Raw genomic sequence first — 6,269 nt, 5'->3', positions numbered from 1 at the left:
GACCGAAGTACACTTGATATTTTTCCAAAAGTTATTGTCTAATCTTAACTCGAACTTTCTTATAACTACATTTCCTTTGCTAGTGAACTACTCCGCTCATTTCTCTTGTTGCTTTCCAATAGCTTCAAGTACAAATCTAAATGATACATGTGATCCCTTGTGTTATTTCAACGGTTCAACCTACATTTTCTACAAGGTCATCGGTTTTTTGTCAAATAGAAAATAACTTTAGAAGAGAGTCAAATAATCATTTTCGATCATGTCATAATATATTTTCCTTTCAAGAAAAAAACATGTCTTTCATAGTAGGGTGGTTTATTCTAGCTATCTATATAATTATAAGTTTGGGAAAAGATCTACTCTAGCTAATGGGGAATTCTCATTATCGATACTGCATAAAGTCGAATCTATTATCTTGAAAAGAAAATGTCTACGATTTTCTGCATTGTGTATCATTGTATGAGAGTCCTAGGCCTGTCCATCCGGGCCGGCCCGGCCCGGAAATCCGGGCCCGGGCCGGGCAAAACCGGGACCCGGAGGCCGGCCCGGCCCGGAAATCCGGGCCCGGGCCGGGCAAAACCGGGACCCGGGTACCCCGGGCCGGGTCCGGGGCCGGGTTCCGGGCTGGCCCGGGTGATTTTTTTTATTTTTTTTATTTTTTTTTCTAAATTTTTTTATGTTATTTAAATTATAAATTATAAAAATAGACAAGAAAAATAATAAAAACAATAATTTTATTAATTACTTAAAATGGCATAAATTACAAATAAAAAAGGATAAAAACAAATTCTTTATTAATAATTAATAAATCATTTACAAATTACAAGTACAAATTTATTTTGGAATTAATCGCATCACAATAGATAAGTAAATCCCAACTAGGTTGACACCTACTCACCTATATCACTATCATTTGCAATTATTTCCAAAATAATTCTTTACAAATTTTAAGCTAAGATATAAAAACTACAATCTATTCTTTATATCTATCTGCTAGTCCCAATTCTTCAAATTTATCTTCAATTCCAGCCATCCGATCGATGCCTTGCGTTCGCTTCTCGTACCTCCACCAATCTTGTAGGCACATCACCGCTTGTACAGTATACGGATCCAAGCATGTCCTGTGATCGTCGATCAAACGACCTGCTGTGCTGAAGGCGGATTCCGAAGCTACCGTCGAAACCTGCACTGTTAGTAAGTCACGAACCATGGTGGAAAGTATAGGATATGAAACTGATCCATATACTTTCCACCATTGCAAAATATCTAAAGCATTTCCTTGACATCTAACTAAAGAAGCAGAAAAATATTCATCTATTTCAGAAACCTCCGATGATGACGATCCAAGTCCAGATCCACCAGTTAGCTCAGCTACCATTGCATACCTATCAAAACTTACACTTTTACCTCGGGCTCGGGATGAGCTCGAAGAAACCGAAGCTGTAGACTGTTGTGCAGCTACACCATGTCTAGCTGCATACTCATCATATAAGGTTTGAAAATAACTTCTAATAGCTAAATGATGAGTAGTAGCAGTAAGGGTGGTTCCATCATCTAAGTCTATAAATCTGATTACCATACAAGGATTGTAACAAACTTCGAAGGCCAATATCCTTCAAGCATGGATCAATAAGAACCCCCAAACCAAAAATATGAGGAATAGGCCTAAAGTACTTATTAAATTTGATCTCCATTTGAAAAACCATAGGTCCAAAAGTATAGTCTAGGCTTTACATTTTTTCTTTTACAAAATTGTTTCCATCTTTTAAGTCTTTGTTCAGAAGCACTATGCATGTAAGCAACTGTTCTAACCTTTTCTATCATGGGTTTAATTTCAGTAAATGCACTTTGAACAATTAAATTTAAAATATGACAGATGCACCTAATATGAAAAAGATCACCATGACATGGCAATGATAAAGATGATCTGATAAAATCAACAGCTACATTGTTATTACTTGCATTATCTAGTGAAAGAGAAAATATTCTTTGTGAAATTTCTAATTTCATAAGTTCTTCAATTATTAAATTTGCAACATTAGCACCAGTATGTGACTCTTCTATTGCAATAAAAGAAACAACTCTTTTAAACATTTGCCAATTTTCATCAATCCAGTGTGCTGTGATACATAAATATCCAGTTTGTGCTCTAGATGTCCAAATATCAGAAGTTAAAGAAAATTTACAGTTTAAATTTTTAAAATAAGAAATTATTTTTTCTTGTTCCTCCTAATAATATTTTAAAATATCACGTTGATAGGTTTGACGAGAAAATTTTTTAAATGCAGGATAAAAACCATCTCTAAACATATCTTCAAATTCATCATCTTCTACTAATTTAAAAGGAAGGTTTTTAAGAATGATAAACCTGATTACGCATTTCCTGGCTCTGGCAGCGTCATAGTTCCAACTACCGAGATTACCAGAAGAGGAGGATTGAGAAATCATAGATTGTCGGATATCACCTTGAGGAGTCTGGCCTTTGTTGTGTTTATCTAAATGGCGTTTGAGGTGGTTGGTGCCGCTCTTATGATGAGCTTGAAAAATCTTGCCGCACAAAGCACACTTAGCCTTCTGGGTGAGGATCCTACCGTGTTCATCCTTGGTGACGTCGATCTTCTCGTAAAAATTCCACACATCGGATCTTGGCCGTTTAGGAGCTCTTAGTGCAGATTCGTCGCCACCGGATTCTGGATTAACTTCGGTAGGAGGACTCATAGTAGGAGGACTCATTTCAGGATCAGGAGATATGTTTTGCTCTTCATAATCAGATCCGGAAGCCATTTGATGAAATGATTAGAATGTATAAATAAGAGTATAAGAGTATAAGAGAGAGTATAAGAGAGGAGATGAGTTTTTGGTGTGAAGAAAACAAATGAAACCCCCCTCTATTTATAGAACCAGCCCCCTGGGCAAATGACCAAAATAACCTCACAAAATAGCTGTTTTTTGACCGTTTTTGGGGGCAAAACGGTCAAAAGGCCAAATCTGGCCGTTACGGCCGGGCCGTGTCACCCGGCGCCGTACTGTTCCGGGCCGGGCCGGGCGCCGTTGAGGCAACCCGGACCCGGAACCCGGCCTGGCCCGGATTTCCGGGCCGAGGCCGGGCCAGGCCCTGACCGGGCCGGGCTCCGGGCCGGGCCCGGGCCGGTGGGTAAAATGGACAGCCCTATATGAGACGACTAAAAAAACCCATCTGCTCTTGATCATCATAAAATATCTTTTTAAAATGGTTACTCACGGTAAGGAGATCAATTTGATATGGAAAAGTCTACGTACGAAAAACTTGAAAGAAGAAAACAAATTTGATATTGCAAAATTACGAATGACCATTTTAAAAGTAAAGTTGTATTGAAAAGGAAAAAGATTGAAAAAAGGAGAGGTTCATCTAGGGAAAATATCCCCTCTCGGGCCCAAAAAGAGTTGTTGCAAGTTCAAGAAGTCTTCACGCTTTACCTACAAACTGGGGAGTGTACAGTAAAGCCGGCCCACAAATGATTGGGAATTTGTTATATTCATTTGATTTGGACTATGGAAATTGACATTTGCAATTATATCAACAAGTCAAGGTGAGAACTGAATGAAAACTTTGCTTTGTATTGCGCAAATTTTAGCGGACTTTTCAGCAACCGGGACAAAATGCCCAAAAACATTATTAATTGTTTAGAATTACAATTAAAATTACATAATGATTGTTGAATCTAAAAATTGTATTTTACACCAAGGTTGATCTAGATGGTTGGAAGGTTTGAATAAGGCTCCCAATGTCTTAAGTTTGATTTCCATAGCTTCATTATCCAAAAAAAAAATGTATTTTAGAAAAGATTACAATCCGTTTTTCTAATCTGGAATCTTTCATTATTTAAAATTTCATGGAGCGAATTTCACAAACCCCGCCCAACATTTTGGGACTTTTCCCACAAAAGGTGGCAAAATGTCACTTAAATACTCTGTTGTTTCACTACCTTAATACTTAAATACGCTAAGTCGTAAATAGTAGCATTTTGATACCCTAACTTGTAAAAAAGTAGCATGTTAGTAGGGCTGAGCATGGTTCGGTCCAAACCGAAAAAACCGACCGAACCGACCCGAACCGATCCGAAAAAATCGGTTTTATGAGTAGGGCGGTTCGGGTCGGTTTGAAAACTTTTCAACCCGAACCGACCCGAACCGACCGAATATAGTGCAATACTACCCATTCTGATCTCAAACCCTACCTGACCCATCCCCAAAGAGTTAAAGACTCAAACTCCAAACTCATTTTCTGGATCATTATAAGTTGAAAACAATATCATTATATCAGTGTTTAATACTTCATAATCTACTGCTTTATTGATATTTTCTTCTTTAACACAGTTTGTTGTTTGATAAGAAGTTTGATGAAGTTAGAACCGAACAAACCGAACCGAACCGTACCGAACCGACTTGCAACAGTTCGGTTCGGTTTTGAATTATAGGCGGTTCGGTTCGGTTGTTCAAATTTTGATAAAAACCGAACCGAACTGATCGTTGCACACCCCTACATGTTAGGCATAAAGATTGTGAAACAACGGGGTATTTAAGTGCCATTTAGCCCACAAAGGGTCTTGAATTACCTTAGATTATTACTTACGTAATCTTCAGTCAACGGATCCATATCTAAGCTTGGGGCTGTTATGAGCCTATTCAATAACTTAAACAACTAAACAAGCCAAGATCGACTCTTGATCATTTTAATTTGGTCATCCTAAACTTATAAAAATCAAATGCATGCCAGAATATATCCAGAATGAGATCTTATAATTCAAGAACATATGCGAGTCCCAATTGTTTACCATTCGCATGGGTGGAATTGGAACTTCTCTCTAATCCCCAAATGGGTACCAGAAAATTTCACTACCCCCAAAGTGGGTGCTAGGAAGTTCCACTATATATCCCCCTTCACTTTGTGTGTATTATACAATATATGTTAAAGGAGAGGATTGCTTGCAACTTTACTACAATAAAACCGGGTGGAAATCCTTTTCCCTTCTTTAAAGGGTAAAAAAAAAACGTCGTTATTTCATGTCAACACTGTTAAAAAATCCCTTCATGGCCCTTGAAACAAACAATAGTGTACATTAGCGGGGTATTGAAACAATAGTATATATGATAACTTTTTAAGAAAATAATTATCTAGTCATGCTCATCTTCTAGTTAGAGTATCCAAGTCAAACAAGTATACATAGAGAAACACGAACAAACAATCCTAACGTGCATAACTATGCAAGGGACCCCGAAACCATCGTGCATGAACATGATGAGGAAGAGAAAAGAGGCGCACCATGATGTACATCAAACCTGAAAGAATTGGTCATGTTATTTAGTAATAAAAAAGAATCTATATTAAACAGTTGATAAATAAATACTTTGCTTCCCATAATATGAAGCAAAATAAAGTAAAATAAAAATGAAGGATCGATGACTAAAAGCCAGAACCAAATCACTGTCGGCCAAAACACCCCAACCGTTGTTGAAAACTGTGTCGAGGAACCAAAATCAAACGCCGATCAAAGAGGGCCAAAAGCAACCAAAATCAATGCACAAACAAAACATCAATTTTAACGTGGTTCGGCAATTGCCAACATCCACGGGGTAAGAAGGGGATGAGGTTTTCACTAATAGAGAAGAAGAGTACAACTTGAGATTACAAATCACTCGAAGGAACAAACTAATCTCACCAACAAAGCTCTTAATCTCTCCAAATAAACCCTAATCAAATAGCTCAGAAAATACCTTTTTTCTATGCTCCAAATATTCTAAACTCTTGCCTTAAGAAACCCTAAAACGTGTATTGGTATTTATACAAACACCAAAACCAAATAAGAACAGGAAACACAAGTTTGGGCCTGACCCGTTACGCGGTCGACCGCGACAAACGACAGAGCCCAAATTCGCCTACAGGGTCTCGCGGTCGACCGTGCAGCTTCCAAAGAGTTCATGCGCTTCCAAAACCTGTTCTTTACCAAAAGTTCATCGTGGTTTCTTCAATTCTCCACCTCGACGAAGTTTCTTCCAAAAACTAAGCCGACACCGAACAAACCAAATATCTCACTTGTTGCGTCCAGTATACCATGGCAACGGACTCATGACAACAGACTCCATCCATAACAAATCGAGACCCAAACGGGAGTGCGAACACTCACCCAAACATCGGTATCTACTCACCAAATCGGCTGCATCATAAAGACTGCTTACGTATCCTCTTGCCCAAGGAATCAAGCCTTCACTTAGTTCACCAAAACGGCCTC

The sequence above is a fragment of the Asparagus officinalis genome, chromosome 5, assembly GCF_001876935.1.
Source record: "Asparagus officinalis chromosome 5, Aspof.V1, whole genome shotgun sequence".
NCBI lineage: Eukaryota > Viridiplantae > Streptophyta > Magnoliopsida > Asparagales > Asparagaceae > Asparagus > Asparagus officinalis.
Note: the sequence above shows the minus strand (reverse complement) of the source record.